Consider the following 19,192-nt stretch of genomic DNA (forward strand, 5'->3'; position numbering starts at 1 on the left):
AAGGTCCTCAAGTAGGCAGGAATCTCCAGAGGAGAATAGCCCGTCTCCCCCTGCCAACCCTTAAATGAGGTCTGGGAAGGGGTGGATCCTGGCTACAACCCTTCTGGTCACTCTGGTCGATTGCACACACCTGTGCTCCCCTGGATTGGCCCTGCCTTCTCACCAGGTGTTCAATCACTGGTTCAAGATGTGACTTAGCATTTTCACTACAAGGGTGATTAGATTTTATCTCACAGAAGATAGGGAATAATTTATTCTCATTATTATCACTATGTAACATGCTGCTAGCAAACGTACACGTAAACGTAAGTGATGTATAACACATCCACACCATGGGGATTATATGTTTTCTCAGGTACCATATTCTCTCTCTGAGAATTTAGTTCCCTACCCTAGAAGGCTTAATTGCTTTTAAATCATTCACCTTGCCTCAGTTTTTACTTTTTATTTACTTCCTCAAACTTTTTAAGTTGTTCTGAGCAAAAAGGTTTTTAAAACAGTGCAACGTTAAAGCCCTCTATGTCTTCAGTATCCCAATCTGTAAGCTAGAAAAAATGTGTTAGCCTTCTATATATGTAGAATCTTAAGTAAATTCACTGAACTTAACTTTCTTTTACATTAAATACAGACCATTTATGAAAGTACCCAGCTGTAGATTAAACTTCAGCTCTCATGTTCATAGGTCTGGCTCTGCAGTTTTGTTTCTCCTTGTACCGGTAAAAATTTACGTGTAAATGTGTGTTGACATATATACGTAGGTATATTTTTGTTTTTGAGTGTGTGTATCTCCTTATACCTTTGTTTTCATACATATCTTGCTCTATTTCAATGCTGAATTGCTTTGCTGAAAGTGGTTTAAGGTTGTTAAGAAAAAGAAATAGAGGATCAGTTACCCATTTATACTTCAGAACACAAAACTAAAAGCATTACGAGGCTGGAATTTTCTTGCTAAATAAAGTGACTTGGTAAAACACAAATGCTGGGGCATTTTCTTAAATGTTTCTTCTTGTGGATTGGCATCAAGATATTCCCTTGTTTCCAGCCAAGTTGTCTGCTAGACTCATTGGAAAATCTCAATTTCTCTCCATTCTCAGTTTTATCCTTCAAAGGAGACCGAATTTCAGTCCTGGAAGTTCAGTCTCTAATCAGGTCTTGGACTTCAGCTTTGCAGCAGGAAGGCTGAAGATTTTAATTCTCTCAAACTTAGCTGGGTCTCTCGTGGTCTGTTAAGCTAAGGATTTATTCATGGTGTGAACTAAGTATTAAATCATTCTCACTTCAGCAAGATGCTTGAAAGCCTAAAAAAGACAGCTCAAGTCAGAGGGAGCACTTAGAGATGTCTAACTTCATGTGAATGGGTTCAAAAAAATATTTTAAAATACCTGAAATGCCCAGACACCACTTGCTTAGTTTAAAGCCTTTTTTCAGAGTCCAAGGTAGGAAATTCCTTTAGAAAATAAACACTACAATTCTAGATAGGCTCTGAAGAGTTGGATTTAACTGCAAGATATGATCAAGTTACACTACTGGTCTGTATTTAAATAATAACAAATCCATGTATTCCAGGAGTATAGCAGCTATGATAATAGGAAGCAGTTATCTGAAAGCATTCAGATTTGACCAATACAGAAAACAGGATTAGAATGAAAATTTCTCTTTAATGTAAAGCAAATAAAAATAAAATACCATCAACTGCATTTATTTCATAAAAAGTGTCAAAGCTCAAACTCTTTACTGACTAAATCTTCCAATTTTTTTAACTTGATAATATCCCCAAATACTGAAACAGTATTTTTCCACTAAAAAAATAATGCTGACTGAAAAGTAAGATAAGTTCTAGTACTTCTGATTGTAAGGGAAATACTACTCAGGATAACAAAAGTAGTTCTAGTGTAGCACAATGAAAGATGATTATGAAATGGAAAATGTATGCAAGCCACAGGCAAAAACTTCCTGGCATTTATATACATGATTCATGGCACTGATAAGAGTATTCAGTCTAGCCTCACTTTTTCTATGATTCAGGGTACCAACTTTCAGCCAATTATCTTGTTATTGATCTGAATAACTTTTGTTTAGATAAAAGGCATCTTTGGAAAGACAGTCATCTATACTTGATAACAAAAGGCAGAAAATTCTACATTTCCGTTTTGTTGTTTCTCCAGTGACTAATCTCCCTCCGTTAGTATTTATGACTAATTTATACTCCAGATTTAGAAGATTATCTCTTTAGTTTATGGTGTTTTTTTTCCTAATTAAAATTATTCATTCTCAAGTTATCTTCTTGCTGTTTCTAATAAACCTATGAGGTTAATGGTTGCCTTTCTCATGCTAGTTGACGTAATAAAACACATCCAAGCAAGTGTGACGTGATGTTTAGTTCTCTTAAACAGAAACTTTCTATATTTAAATTTATTACTGTGAAAGATATTATACCAGCAACTTTCACAAGGTAATTGTAGAACTTGTGTGGAAGAATTTTTTGTTATTTTCTTCTCCAGCAGGGTGTTTTTCTGTCATTTTCCTTTTTCAGTGGAAAATATGCCCCTTGTTTCCTTTTTAAGTCTCAATTTCACTGCTGAGTATGAACTTTTCATTTTGAATCTAAATCTTAATTTATTGATCCCATGTACTTATCTTGGCCTTCATTCATTTCCCAGTGACCATCCAACCAAAAGGAGGGCCAAGAAAGTTTCCAATTTTGCAGTCATCCACTCAAATCAGGCAATACTTCATTCAAATCATGGGTACTGTAAGAGTTTCTCAACTGACTTAGTTGCCCTATGCCCCCCTCTCTGTATTACACCTATCGACATCAGATCGTTTTGTTGGATAGATGTTAGAGTCTCTATGTTTTATATTGCCATGACTACGTATGAAAATTCTAAAGAATTCTAAGGTTTATTGTGAAACAGAATCAGAAATCAGTTGCTTTCTATACCATACGGAAATAGGTTATTGCTGAACAGACATCTCTGTACCCAAGGATGGCGGAGCACATTTTGTCAATCCCAGTGTGTTTTGGAAAGCATCATCAGCAATTGTGTGTAATATCTCAATCACATTTCTACAGTCATTGCTTAAGGACAGCCCTTCCATATCCATTTCTAGAGCATAGAAAAGATCTAATTTGGGGGATCTAATAACACTTGGATTTAATGCTGACTCATCTAAATGCTATAAAGTCCAGAACTTTCAATGAAACTTGTTGAATCTTTGTGCTCCCTACTACCATAGAACACAAATCTCATTCCCAAGCTCTTTGGGAGTTTTGTGCTCCCATGTAAAGTCAAAAATTAATAAATCTGTGCAGAGGGATGAGAGAAACAGCTGCCCAAAAATGAGACTTCCACTGTGAACACCACAGTCATACTTTGTAAGGCACAACCAGATATGAGGATCTTGCTTGCTACTCCATATGCTCATGACAACTCACTTTCTTTGTCATTCTCTTAATAAATACGTAGTAACAAAAATGCCTTCAGAATGTATTGCATAGGAACACATTCTCCTGTATTTATTTAAAGGGAGAATTTTAGAATAAAACCATGTAATTTTAAAAACTTCTTAACTGGTAAATCTGCTGACATTTCTTCAAATACAGTTAAATCAGTAATTACCAAATTTCATGTTTTCAATGCAGTTTATAAGTGCCTAACAATTTTTCGGCATTGTTGTGCTTCTCAAAATGTCATAAGAAGCATGTGGCAATTTGAAAAGCTGTAGCTTTTATATGAAAAAGTATATATAAACAGAAATTATTATAGAAATTCTAAGTGTAGAGTATATTTATTGATATTTTCAGAAAAAAAAAAAGTATAGAATCAAAATATTTTCATTTTTGCCATTCATGCTACAGTAAGAATATAGTCTCCATGAAACCTGGGGACATCAAATAAGCTTACTCACTTTTTCCACCAACTTCCTCTGTATAGCCAAAAAGGGAAGGGAGAGAATGAATGTTAACAGCCTGGTTTACCATTTTCTTCAATAAGATGATAATCTCCCAAGGTGACTTGCAGTTAAGTTATAACTCCATATTAATAAATTATAACTCCATATTAAATAGCTATTTAACTTAGGACAAGTAAAAATCTTTGCAAGAACTTTCATATCTATTCATATCTATTCTTTCATATCTAGCAATGGAACAAGAACAAGACTCATTCAAAGATGACAAACAACACTTCTCCTTACTTTAGGACCTATAGAAGAGAAGAAATAGTTCATGAAAACAAGATCCTTTGAAGTATTCCTCTGAGTGTAAAAATAGCAGTATTAATGTCTCTAATAAGCCTAGTTCTAGAGAGTAAGTTTTGGAATGTCTAGACCAACATCCTTATAGCCATCAGGTGGGAAAAGTTTTGAATTTGAACGTCAGTGTACAGGTTGTTATTTCAGACAAAAACAGGAACATAAGGTGATTTGGCTAATTAACCACTGCAGTAAGACTTGCGAACAAGAATCCTAAGAAGTTTGCACAACTGATTTGCAGTACAAGAAATATTTGCTGGAGGAATCAATTATTTTTTATTATAATATATTTTTTATTATAAATAATTCTAATGTCAATGTATCTCAGACAATTTCCAGATGGTGAAAGGGGCATACATTTATTGAACAAGTTATTGATATCTTTCTAGCTGCAGAGCGTAATGTCAGCCCTTGGACATGATGCTTAGTAACATAACATTCAGAGCAGCTGCTGAAATATTCTGGTAGAAGAGTCAGTGTAGATATTTGTCCTAAGGAAAATTATTAAACAAATAAATAAATAAATAGTTATTGTACAGTAGGAAACTGGAAGAGATAGCAAGTTTATTTATCAACTACCATCAAGTTTTTACTCCTTTTGTTTTGTTTCTTTTTAATTTTCTAAGTGTTTTATCTACATTAGCTCACAAACTAGTCTGTTGCTGAAAAAAAATCTCTTGTAAGAAGTTTCCATAAAAAGTGATTTACCTCTAACATAGTTTCTGAAGCATCTTGCTTCTTCAGAATTCTCAAAGACATCCCAAGATAAAAGCTTTTCATACTGAATTGATTTTACAGACTAAATACATCACAGACTGTTTGTTCCTAAATTCCTGGGAAATAAGCAGAGGCAATTTCAATCATTAAGGAATTTCTTTGGGGAAAATAAGAAAATCACTACAAAATAGAAAATGGACTGCAATTTCTACCAACTCCGTTATAATTTATCTGCTTCACACAAGCACAAGACATTCTCTCAGCAAGCTGAAACACTTCTAATAGCTGATGCATCTGAGAGTATAAGAACATTATTAAGTTTCTAAAGCTTACTTGGTGCTCATTTTTCTAGTTATTGTTTTTCTGTACCAGACTTGGTGCATATCCATCATACATATCCATCTAAATGAGGCCAAAGCCCATATTCCCTGGCGACTGCTAGCTTGACACAATTGTTTTGAAAAGCCAAAACTCTTCACTTGACTTTTTGTAATCAAAAACTAACACCATCATCACTATCATACGTATGTTCAACAAATACTATTTGTTTTAATTGCCATAATAAGCCATTGTCCCACATTTTTTTTACTTCAGGGAAACCAAAGATGGTATAGTTGATGCACTGCCTACACGATAGTCTGCCTACATGTCTACAGTTGACTTGCAGCAAGTTGGTAGCAGTAGAGTTTGTTTAGATAACAGAGATCAATAAATCTTTTTTTCTATATTCTTTGAAAATATTTGTATATCTGAAGCAAAAGTGAAAAAAAAAAGAGTGGACTATCCAGTCTCAAAGCAGACAAGTGAGGTGATAGTGAAGTAAGTTACGAAAGTACCCAAGTAAGAAGTTACAAAACTAACAGAATTCCAGAATACTAATTTGTGCAGAACACCACATTTTCTGTAAGTATTAATAAAACAGCACAGTTCTAATGTATCTTAATTATATAGAATATTCACCAAACTACATGCAAGTCTTATACTCCTTTTTCCAGTACTTCACAGTAAAATTCATCTCCAGTTATGTTCTACATCACTTTTCTATGTTCCACCTTTCTTCTAGAATTTCCTATGATTTACATTATAGGAACTGTATTTTGCTGGAAGTTTAGAGTAGAGAAACTAGGATAATAAAGGAAGTGGGATATATTTCAATGATTTTAGAGTCATGGCAGTTTATAAGTGATACAGTAAATTGAACATTTTGTGTATACAGTGCCAGAAGATACGTACCTCAGTTCTGCTGTTGCTAATTGTGTCACAGACAGAATACCTGCTAAGTCAGTCAAAACCAAAGACCGCTTTAAAATTCCACAATATAAAAAGGAGAGCCTAATTCCAGTAACTTATATACAAACAAGTACAAAGATCATTATATTCAATTCAATGTAATTAAATTGTGTAATGCTTTGGAAACCAAGGAGACAATTCCTCATAATTCTAAAAAGATTAAAACCATCTTTCTCCTAAAAATTTAAAAAGAGCAGGAAAGAATTTGCTGAGACATTTGACAGATAAACCACCGCTCTCAAGAAAATTCCATAGCAACACAGAGTGCAGAGAAACCTATTTTCCGAGCCTCACCAACAATCATTTGAACTACAAGTAACAGAATTAAAGTAAGATTCTCTCCTAGGGTGACGAGTTAAGCCATGCTGATGTTAACAGGAACGATATGTGGTCAGTCAGAAAAAGTTTCCTGTGGCAAACAGTAGCTCCTAAATTGCATTGACTTAGGAAATAAATCACACAGCAACAAGACAAAAGGCTTCTACTGCTTGCTTTATCCCCCAGATGCTGCATGTCGTTCTGCTTTTCCCCAAATCTACCTAGGTTTCAGAAGCAGCAACCGCTTCTCTCATTAGATTCAGAATTATACATCATCATACCTGGTTCACAGCAGGCAACAGGAACTCCTCAACTCTGAATTAACCATCAGTCTCCAGCACTGCCTAAAAGAAAACATACGCTCTTTTCCCACTGATCTTAAGCCACTGTCTTAGACCATTTAATCCAGCTGAAGTGGGGAAATGTCTTTAATATATACAACAATGTAAGAGTATTTGTTTACCTGTGTTGAAGTTGTAAAAATGAGTTTCTTTGTTTGCACCAAGGTATGACTCTGTGATCTGTCATGGCTTTGAGAGACAAATGTTATCCAGTGAAAAAGAAGAATATAATCTAAGGAGAAAATAGCTTACCCTGCAATACTGTCCCTCTGTATGTCTCTAAATGCTTGAATATTTTGGAAGAAGTATTTAGCTTTCCAAGCAACCAGAGCTGTGGAACAAAACACTGGATATCTGTTTCTTAGCATGTTATTGTAAATAAAATTTATTATTGTAAATAAATCATGATTTCATCTTCTACCAAAAATGCAAATCTGCTTAATGCTGAGATATGAGCAATTCTTGACAGATGAGCTACAATGGACACGAATGAAATCCTTCTGTCTCTAGTATAAGCATGTACTTGTTAAAAGCTAGTAAGAAGTGACTCAATCCATGTATCGAATGTAGAACATAGTTTTAAAAATGAATCTAATGTATTGTTACAGAAATTCATTGTAAAAGTATGAGTCTAAATACAGATGCTACCCAAGCTTAGAAGAACTGGGGCTGTTCAGCCTGGAGAATAAAAAATTCCAGGGACACTTGATAATGGCCTTTCAGTAAATAGAGAGGACTATAAGATAGAAGAGGATAGACTCTTCTGCAGGATCTGTTGTCACGGGACAAAGGGAAATGGTTTCAAACTAAAAGTAGGGAGATTTAAATGGGATATAAGGAAGAACTGTTTTATAATAAGGGTAATGAGGCACTGGCACAGGTCGCCCAGAGAGGTGATGGATGCGCTGACCCCGGAGACACTCAAAGTCAGGCTGGATTGGCCTCTGAGCAACCTGATCTAGTTGTAGGTGTCCCTGCTCATTGCAGGGGAGTTGAACTAGATGACCTTTAGGGGTCCCTTCCAGCTCAAATGATCCTGATAATTAATGTTTTCTGGACCTAAAACAAGTATAAAAATCTACATGACTTCTGAAGAGTTTGTGGGGCAAGGGCAGAAAAGAGCTGATCAATAAATGTGCACAGATATCTGCATGTATGTAGAACTGTAATACATGTATTATGCTCCATGGAATGCAGTGATAACTAAAACAGCTACAGGTACAGAAATGCAGATGAAAGACTTAGCGTTGCTTTTAAAGGTATATTCTGTTCTTGACAAGCAAACACTAACAGGCGTTACATTTTGAGTACTTAAATCTGTGCTTTTGAGAACACAAATCTGTTCCTTCTGTAGATTTTGGAAGTCTTATCCATGTGTCCTAGTCTCTAGACAGATATATTATGAAGGAATTGTGCACGCACAAAAGAATCCAAATGATTGTATGTACTGTATACAGCATGTATGTATTTCGGTTTCAGTAGTTTAAAACAGTAACAACAAAAGTAGAGAGTGTTGTTCCTTGCCTAATATAATATTTGGAAGAGGTTTAAAAAAATGTTTGAAGTGATATTATTCAATTCTCAGATGTCTGGTTATATTGGACAAGAATGGGGTAAGTTACTCTAATCAGGTTCATTTTATTACCACAGAATTACCACAGATCAAGATAATTAAGTAGTGGATGTTTCAGTAAATATATTACAATCTTCTATTATTTACAAAAATCAAGCACCCAAATATCCAACTTCATAGGATGCACACACACGTGAGCTTTAATGCTGCTCAGCCTCTTACATCATTTATTCATATATTCTGCTGAATCTCACCAAACAGCATTAACTGATTGCTGTCCACATGCTGGGAAGAAGGGGGAGAGCATGTGAAACATTTAAAACATACAAGTATTTCTTCCTGCTCTCATCTTCTTGTTTGTCTTTGAAGCCAAATATAAAACACTCTAACAGGTTTGAAGATAAACAAAGAAAATTGGTTTCCTAGCAACAGTAATTTCTGCAAAGCTCTCTGAAGTTTCTCCTGGGTGCTTTCAAGGCTTTGCCTGTTTACTAACATCTGAATAAAAGCACCCAAACAAGGGCAAACCTCTGTTTCTTTTCAGAATTGAAGCACAGAGTTCAAAGACCTCATTGTCCTTCAAAAAAAACCCATAAATCATAAATTTCCTTTCAAAACTGAAAAACAAACAGCCAGCATATATCCAGAAGGCACAAACAGCTTTACTTCCTTGAAACATAGTTTGTAGTCTATCATTGACAAAAACTAACAAGCTCCATTTCAAAACACAAAGCTGGCAGCAGAAGTTCCTAAACTAATAGTTCTCCTAAAGTATGAAATTGTGTTCTAGGGGTAATATTCTAGATATATTGTTATCATTATTTGACAAAAACAGTGAACTACAACACATCCTTGCCCAGGGTTACATTTCTATAACACACAGTGTTTTCCAGGCTAGGGTGTTGATACCCACCATGCTAAAGCAAAGGTTTGCCTGGCTGTGCTAGGAATCAGCAATTGTAATTGCAGAGAAAAGAGTTTCCCTTTCATCTTCTTTGGCAGCTGTGTATGGAGAATGATGGAAAATAGATTTGGTCACTCCAACTCGAGCAAACTTTCAAAAAGAATGAGAAAAAGGAATGGCGCCACCCTTCTCTTTAGGATGGTTTCCCAAAATCCCTCCGTAAATTTCATATTTCTTTAGAAAAGCACATCTGCAAACCATTTTATCTTACAAGGCTTCCCTTTATATCAGCGTACCTTATAAATACCAATAAAAGCTATGTTCTGAACAAAATCTTTGTCCTACTCAAAATAAAGCCATAGAAATCCGTTTCTGAGAAAAACTGAAAACAATAATAATGAAAAAATCTTGGGGTACAGCTGCTATGAGGATATCTCTTCTAATATCTCTTCTAAGCTAATTATAGAAGGCCATTATTCCTTAGTGATAAAAGTAAAAGGACTTATCCAAAAGCATTATATTGGTCTGAAAGATTATTCATTTTCTCTCTATTTTCTAAGAAAAAACAACTGCTGTGTTATGCTTTCTGGTCTATGTGGATCCACTGAAAAGGTCTAAAAGCTGTATAAACCCATTAAAAAATACCACTAACAAACTGTACATTATTACAGTTTTTGTATTGTACACCAATGTCAGCAGCAGCAGTAGCATAAATCTAATAGAAGAGACATATCAAAGTACCACCATTCCTAAAATCCAGTAGTCCCAACATTACCCAAAACCAATTTACTACACTACAGTAGTCAATCCTTCATATGCTTCTTGAAAATCTGCTGCTGCAAAATCATTTTAGTGTGAGCACGACAGACAATATTCAAGTGGGTTATAAGTCAGATGTATCTGTTTTAGCTTAGAATTTGCTACAAAAAAAATGTTTATGTTTCATTTATGCAGCATCGGAAAAGCAAAAAAAAAAAAAAAAAAAAAAAAAAAAGGAAAAAACAAAGAAACCCAAAAAACACACAACGGGAAAAATAAATGTGCAAAGGTATACATCCATGGTACAATTGCTTGTTGAGCATGAAATTTTCATGCCCTATCTCAAGGAAAAGCATGACAAGGCCAGAAAAGAAGAGCAGACAATAAACAAAAGTATAAAATGAATTTCATACACATAGAAAATAAGACAGTTCATCTTCCAGGAAAGGTGGCTATAAGGAGTGAGAAAATGGCATACCACGAGTTTTCATTTCAAGTTGGAAAGTCCAGCTTATTCCTCGTGCCAAAAGTGGGCGTTATGGAAGCATTGCTTTATCTCTTATCACATGTGCCAGCTTGAAGTCGGACAGGCTTTCCTGGATGAAAGGATGAAATTTGTCGAAGACTGCTCTGCTCACCTCATAAGATATGAGCATTCAAGAACATTTTTCACTGCACCCATCCCTGAGATATCTGTTAATGTTCTTTGACCTGCCCTACACTTTCCCTATATACCAGACTGCACCATTATAGAATTTTTAAATTACACTAAAGTAGTTAGGAGTATCTGGGGGCATCCCAAGCTGTCTTCAGTTAACTGTTGTCAGTTACACAGTCATTTAACCCAAATAAGCTCTACCAGGAAAAAATATTTACCATCTGTCTATAGTTGCACAAAATTCCAAATCTGAAGCTTGATAAGGAAGAAGTGTTAGAGTATGCTGCTTAGCCATTCTCACTGTCAGTTCAACAAGAGGAATTGCTTGTGCTTATGTCTTCCTAAGTTACTGCTCTAAGTTTTTTATATAAATTTAAAGAGATAGTATTGTCCTGATCCAAGCAGAGTGCAATGCAACTCGGATGTGGATCTCATCTGCTTGGTTACTCCTCATCTAATTACTAAACTGCAAGTGGAAGTGAGATTGCAGAGTTTCTCTCTTTATGTTATGATTACGAAACATGCCTGGCAAAGCCCAGTATTTTGTAAGGCTCGGCATAATTCAACAGCTAAGCTTATTAAACAAAATAAGAAGGCTTTGCCATTGGCAGCTCTAGCAGTCTGGCTGCTTTTCTAGAAAATCACAGTCCCAAGAGCTTTATGTATTCTCACTTCTTAGCATGTGCAGCAAACAACAGTTTCTTGCTGACCAACTAAACTGGCCGTGAAGTTTTATCGATGAGTCATAGAAATAACAATTTTTTACCTAAAATGAATGGTCTTTGCCTTAAAAATTCATGATGCAAATGTGGCACATTTATAACCTGTTCTGAGTCACTCTGCTGTGTTTTCTGTGGAACAGATGATGCAAATTCCCCTCACTGCAACTCACTGGCCCAGTTGCTGGCAAGAAAACAAACCCAGCTTTGTTCAAACAGTACTAAGCATTCCTGGCAAACTGACACCTGGCATAAGATGCTGGCTGCCCATTTCACTGATGAAGTAGAAATTCCGCATAAAATGAAGATAATTGCTTCTAGGATCTTCTAAAAAAAAAAAAAGAAAAAAGAGGATGGCCCAAAAGTTGCCTCCACTCCAGACCAGTGTTTAATTTTCTTGTTGATTTTTAAAAATTTCTTTATATTTGTAGGTATATTTCTTCCTTTTTCTTTCTCTCTCTCTATTTTTTATTTACTTATTTATTTATTAAGAGCAGTAAGAAAATAATAGATTGGGGTTTTTTAAATGTGTAAATGTAATAGTACTTCAATAAAATAGATTCTTTGGGGAGGAAGGAGAAGGAGCAGCAGTGTGTATATATATGTATGTGTGTGTATGAGAAAAGATTTCATATGGCCTTGGTTATCAGCATGGTAGCAGATTCTTAGATTGTATTTGTCTACTATGTGCCTAGATTTTCTGTTTTTATAATGGTGATTTGAAAATCACCATTTACAGTTGCACAACCAACTTCAAAATATTCCAGTGTCATTTCCATGAAACAAATATATAGAGTCATTTCTTAGAAAGATCAGACTGTTTTCCTCTCTTATTATTGCAGCACATGGATATGTAGAAGAAAATGGAGGCTGATTTAGTCAGCTGCTATACAAACAGTGAAATAGGAAACAGAGAGGATGGTTAAGAAAGGAAAGCCATACAATATCCTTACTTTACAGATAATAAACTGTGTGATATTTATTGAAAGACTTGAGACTCGGTCTGTGTACAAGCAGTTAGCTGAATAAATTGAATTCAATAAAGGCCCAGACAGACAAAATACATTATGGTGTTCTGAAAGCAAGACTAGTGATCTAGAATTATATGCCTGATGTTGTGCTGCTCTGCATATTTTACACTTGCAACTTGATTGCTTAAAGCATCGTGATGCTATGCTTTTCAATATCTTTTTGAAGAGAAGCAGTCACTAATGTTTTACAATATTATATATTGGCAATGTTGCTGTCTCTGAAGTCCCACATATTGGCTATGCTTGCTAAATGAAATTTTAAACTCAAAGGGATGCAAAGTGAGTGCTGATGTCTGCTCAGCTAATCAGAAGAGTAGCTTCCATTTGTTTGAACTCCCATAAAGCTGTGCCGTATTTGAGTTGAAATAATATTTGCTTCTTCTGCGGACCTGTAACTGAAACTGTTCCTGCAACTACTGCTATACCAGCAGCAGTCTAATGCTGTAGCTAGAACAGCGTAGGAACCAATTCTGTTCAGCTCCATGCTCAAACTGGTAAAGGTTTTCATATTTTTTCTGAGCATTAATTAATATGTCAAGGAAAGGCAACAGGAAGCTAGGAAAACAAATAAATAAACACAATGGTCCTTGAATAAGAAACATCATAAATTGTTATAAATGTAAAATATTAACTAAAACAAGCAAGAAGCTTAAAATATCCACTACAAATTCTGTATTTACTATTTTGAGTGGCTTAGAAAGCAGGCAAAATGCATTCACTTCAATATGTACATTTATGAAATATGTTTGCTGATAATAACTTCTGTCTATATTTACAGAAATAGACAAAACTTTTAGGAAGTAAATATTAAAAAAACCAAGATTTTGACACAAAGGTACATTATATGGAGCTTACCTCCAGGATACCTTTAGCAGTAAAATGACATTTCTGTGGAAAAACAAAACCAAACAATGTGAACCAAAAAAGCTCTGGAAAAGTATTTGTCTTGCTGGAAAAGGTAGTCAGTGATAAGGTATGTAGTTACACATCGCTACATGTTTGTGACTTTTCGTTATGTATGGACATGCCACTAGTATACATATATACATAACGAGGAATAATATCATTTATATTCAGCAGTTATTGTTTGTTCTTACTGAGGTGATAAAAATAATGCTGATGAACAGACTGTGTTTCAATAAGCCTCAAAAATTCTTACATCTGACATTTGGAACAAAATGAAATGCATAACAGCCTACACATCACATATCCTTATAATAAAGACTTACTCAAATATTTATCAGAACATTTCCTGTAGAAACTGTGATTGATAAATCTGAAGAAAAAGGACTGACAGAATGATAGTTTAGGATGCACATTCCTGACAGAGTATGAAATAAATGTTCGTTGACTGTAAGGTGGCCCAGATCCCCATGAGTGTGATGAAGCATGAACATCAAAGCTGAGATAACGGATTCTAACTATTTACTATAACCCCTACTTACTACATGACTACAGAGAAGACACTGTACTCAGTTGAAGTAAGTCGTACTGGGGTTCTTCCTGCACACTTTAGCAAAGCCATTATCATGGGCAGAATTGGCTCTGTTTTGACAAACCCAGCAATCAACAATTATTTTTAGATCATTTGCAGCTAACTTTTTAAAAAATGGACAGTGTGCAGGAACTGACTTGGAAAGCAATGCTGTATTTGAGCCCTTTGAATTTGGAATAGTGCTTCTAAACAAAATATTGCTTCATCCTCTTCCTTTCTGCTACTATGTTAGAAGTCTGAGTCTAACTCTAACTCCCGTTTAACCAGTGATTTCAGTGGGCCTGTTTCTGCTTATATGTCAGTCCAGTTGGTAGTGGAATCTGATCATACAAGATGATACACAAGCAACATGGAAAAGAGGGCATAAATTTGGCTTTTGGCCTCTTAAGAGCTCTATCATTCTTTCAGCATAGATTTCTGACGGCATTTCAATGCACTGCCCACCTGCTTCTTACTATGTGAGTTACAAAACCAAAGCAAGTCATAATTTTTGCACTGAAGTACTTGACACCCAGTTCTGCTCATTCACTCAAAACCATGCAGTATTTGGGTCGATCCTGCTCAAGCAAACAATCTTTCAGTTTTCTAGACTTCTCAGGAACTGTGCCGCTATTCTCAACCCTTACAGAATGATGTTACAGACTGCATTCCCTTCTCTACTGTGTTATTACACACATAAGCAATGAAGTTACTGAAGAGCCTTTAGCTTTTTACAGATGAATAGAACTCTTCACATTAAACTCAACAGACACTGATTCTCCTTAATTTTACTTTTCTGACACATTGTAATTTTGCTGAGAATGCACACCATCCACACATTACAGGCAAAAGTACAAGTGTCAAGAGTAACACGCAACAATAAATACATTCAAGCAATGTCTTCACTGATGTGAAAGCTAATAAATTAAAAAAAAAAAAAAAAAAAAAGACAAAGAGAAATAAAAAAATAAAGTCAATATTCCACTAATTTCTATTCTTGGTGAGTAGCATGTTGAATATATCTTTCGGTGGAGTATTTTGACAATTTATCTCTTGCCTTTTTACTTCAATATTGAAAGAAAAAAAAAAAAGTGTATTCACCTGCTGAGGTACAAAATTATTTTCTTTTTCTTTTTTACATGGGAAATACCATATTGTTAAAGCAGAAAAGGTAGAATAACTGGAAACTAAAACAATGAACCATTAGCCGCTTGCTCTTTTCTCTCTTTTTTTTTTCCCCTTTTTTTATATTTTTATTCCCCCCCCCCCCAAGCTCATACAATTTCACTTTGATAATGTGGTAGCTAGCTTTTTTCCCCTCCACTTTAGGCAGGTACATTGTAACTCCCTTCAGAGTTATCATTATATAGCCTGTTATCGCCTTGAAAGAAACTGTATTCTGTGCAATGTTCATTAGGGATAACAAATCTTCACAGCAGCCACAAAGGCTGCAGTATCACCAGATTGCTTAAAATTCCATGGCTTCCTTCTCCATTTCTACTGAATTCAGCTGTGTTCTAATCTCCATTTAGAATGCAATATCTCCAGTTAATTTGGATATTGCAGTGCTGAAGGAAATATGCACTCTTTGTAAGTGCTGAGTAAGGTAACCTTTTTTTATTGATCAAACGGCTTTTGCTCACTCTGTATGTGATGGCTTTCCGCTTTCTGTTAGCGATTTATACATGTATAATTCCAAAGCCATTGTTTTAAACAGGACATTTTACTTACAATCTCCTCTCCTAAAGTTCTTCCCCCCCAACCCAGGAATCTGCTTTTCACATACATTCATAGCTTTCTCTGCTCAGTAAGACATCACTGTATGCTTCTCTCACAGTTTCCTAACTAGCTGAACCACTATACTGTATGGGGTAAACAAATCATTTCATATGTCAGGTGAGGCACATTTATCAAACTATACTGAAAATAATGTATAAAGTGAACTAATGAAATAAAGTATCTTTACTGAGCTTTCTGTTTGCATTTTTTTTTTTTTCTTTTTTCTTCTCTCTCTCTCTCCTCCACGTTTCTTTTAACAGTGCAATGTGAGAACAGTCAAAAAATGTTCAGCAGAAAGGCCACTGCACAGAGGCACAGACCTTCACCCTGTTCATGGCTAGGCCACTGGACTTCTATGAGTCCCTTCTATTTTCTCTTTTACTCACTTCACTCAGTGCTTTTGCATATCACTCTGCTTAGCACATAAATAAGAACACCCAGAGTCACTTGCTGTTTATTTACTCAAACACTAGCAAAGTCCTCATCCCACAGAGGAAATCCAGAAACAACAACAACAAAAAAGTCATTTAAAAAATCACATTTTTTATGCCCTTGTCAATCACCTCATATCAGTTCCATTATTGGTTTTGTTGTTCATTTCTCCTGTTACCTTTCCTGTCTCTGTGTATTTTCTGACATTATTTGCAGTTTAGCTTCTTTGAAGTATAGAATGCCAGGAAAGAAGTAGGAAGGAACTGAAGCTGCAGCCCAAAACCTAATGATCTGCACACCTCCCATCTTTTAAATGGTGTCTTTGCTACAGTAACTGCTGCTGGAGTGCTGTGCAATATTTCTGCTGCTTCTGAAACCAGATACACTACCACAGATTGTCGCAACTGGAAAAGTTCACTGACTTGTTTTTACAGAAGTTATGAGACATAGATACTCATAATATGCCTTCTTATAGCACTGTCCTTTCTATTTTTGTCACTGTTCATTGGACTTGCTACTTTTTGACTTCTGGAAGAAGAAAAAACTTCAAAAATGAAAAGAAACTTGTATTTAGAAGAACATTTGAAATGAATATCAGAGCAAGTTATATTTTGAAAAATATATTAAAACAAATTACACTGGAAGTAAACAAAATTCTTCATAGTCCTTATCTAAAAATCATCCCATCAGTATCACTACAAACCTAAAAGATTTAATTATATCACAAACAAACATGTGTTACAGAAAGAAGAGGTTTAGATTTCACCAAATACTATTGTACTTATCAATAGAATAATTTTTTCTTGTTTTTCATGTCTATGTACCAATTAAACTCACAGAACTATCAACTGGCCAAGCCTTATTTTAAGAATTCTATATATCTAGTTGTGTATTCTTCAATTGTGTCTTCAAATCCAGAAATTTTCATTTTCATCTTACTACCTCATTATTGCTACAATGCTGATCAACATCATCTCATCATTTGGCTTGTAAAAATGTCTTAAATGTGTATATAAGTAGGATCATGTGAGAAAAGACCAAAATGCCATTACAGTAAACATTTTTTAAATTTTAATTTAAAGAATTCAGATTTTAAATAGTATCGGGACGTAAAAGCAGATCATAAGACTTTCATTTGACCTATATTCTTCAGAGAGATGGAGGATTATGCAGGAGTGTCCAACATTTTGTCCTGTTTGGGTGAGTGAAGAGGAATTGCCTGGGGCCTCACATAAAATAAATAATGCTGTTAAGGAATCTAAGTATCAAAACTGAAGTATCATTTATATTTTTTTTATTAAAACATAAAAAACATTGACACAAAAACATGAAAGTAGGGGGTTGGACATGTATAATCTACAGCTTTGAGTATGGGACTGCAATGTAAGACCTTGAAGTGATGCAAATGATTGGCATTCATATTTTTCAGAGGATAAATTTTCACATTAACTACACAGGCACTCACATATACTGAATATCATTAGCGATTAGCATAATACTTCTATTAGTGACACTAGCTTATCTAGCTGAGATATGCAGTGTAGATGAGAACAAAGTACTGGAATGGCGAGAATGAGCTTTAAGTGTTTCTAGAATGGTTTAAGGAATGACCACTTCCAGGACAACTATTTTTACCTTACATGCTGTACTTCCAGTAAAAAATATCTGTACGTACATAAATGATAACCCTCCCTTCTATATTCCAGGCATTTCTCCCTTTCTACCCGACTAAAGTTCTGCACAGGAATCACTGAAAACTGAAGTTGATGCCTTTTAGGATACTTGATGGTTGAAAATAGCATGTGTGTATATCAATTAAAACTATTTTTTTTTAAGCTATGTAACTCTCAAATAATAAATACAATAGTTTATATTATTACTATTGCAGTTTGCAATTGCTACTACAACTGATAAATTCGGGGAAAAAAATCCTTTGTTAAATGCTAAGTTATTAATTACTTATCCACGATTCCCATGGTTATATATTGTTTTTTTTTTTTTCATCCAAGTAATTTCAATCCAGGGTGCCCGTGCTCTACATGTTTACACAAACATATGAATGCTACATAAACACTGCAGATTAAATTCTCACAGTAGATCACACTGCACTACTGCTGATGTTTTTTTTTTTCCAGTGGAGAAATGCTGTGATTTCAATAGAAAGTACAAAGCACAGTGACAACATTTCATCTGTGCTCAATGGGTTTTTCATTGGAAAGCTGTTTCCACAGAGAACACCTGGTGGTGTTTGTATATTTTTAAATAAAGCTACCATACCTAAAATTCTTAGCTAGAATCAGCTATCATTTCTACTACAAAAGCACGTTAACATGAGAGAGCCTGAGACTGATGAGGAGGGAGGAAAAGAAACGGCAAACCAATGAGCCAGGCACAAATTGATCTGTCTTTTAAAAATGGCTCTGAGTTGAAAAGACATTTTTGATCTGAGTCAACTTTGCTCCAAACCAGAGAAAAACCTAGGATCTTTATACTGTTTTGTACCCCCAGCTGAAAACAGTTGAAACAGAATGGAGAGCAGTGCCACGTGTTAAAATCCAGACAATAATTATTCCTCTATTTGGGTAAGTTTTAATTTATGCACAGAACTATTTCATTACAGGTGCATTTTTTCAAATAAAGTTACTAATTCACAGTTGGAGGACAGGAGTACTTTCTGCACAACAGGAAAGCAGTCTGTCATCAGAGCAATTCTTTCTATACCACGGCTTTAAATGTCTCAACTGGCAAAACATCAGTGTCTACCACCACCCTGTATTTCATCATCACAGCAACAGGGGTTCCTACCATGACAACAGACTCTTTGATGTTTTTGTTTGAACATTCTTTCCCCTACAGTTTTCTCAGATATTTTTACTGAATAATTTTCCATAATATTACTACTGTCTTCTGAGGACTCATTACACTTCCATTGAATATATCTTG

General features: G+C 35.1%; 1 long non-coding RNA gene across 1 annotated transcript in view; it reads left to right on the forward strand.

The window, feature by feature from the left end:
• The window catches only part of LOC122179547, a 30,155-nt gene extending 11,347 nt beyond the window's left edge, over nucleotides 1–18,808 (forward strand). Inside the window, exons 2-3 of the long non-coding RNA XR_006178734.1 lie at nucleotides 17,956–18,051; nucleotides 18,758–18,808. This is a non-coding gene — a long non-coding RNA (uncharacterized LOC122179547). The remainder of the gene's footprint in view (nucleotides 1–17,955; nucleotides 18,052–18,757) is intronic.
• Nucleotides 18,809–19,192: the final 384 nt, after the last annotated feature.

This window comes from Lagopus leucura, unplaced genomic scaffold (assembly GCF_019238085.1).
Source record: "Lagopus leucura isolate 7727_CA_CO unplaced genomic scaffold, USGS_WTPT01 Super-Scaffold_100004, whole genome shotgun sequence".
Taxonomy (NCBI): domain Eukaryota; kingdom Metazoa; phylum Chordata; class Aves; order Galliformes; family Phasianidae; genus Lagopus; species Lagopus leucura.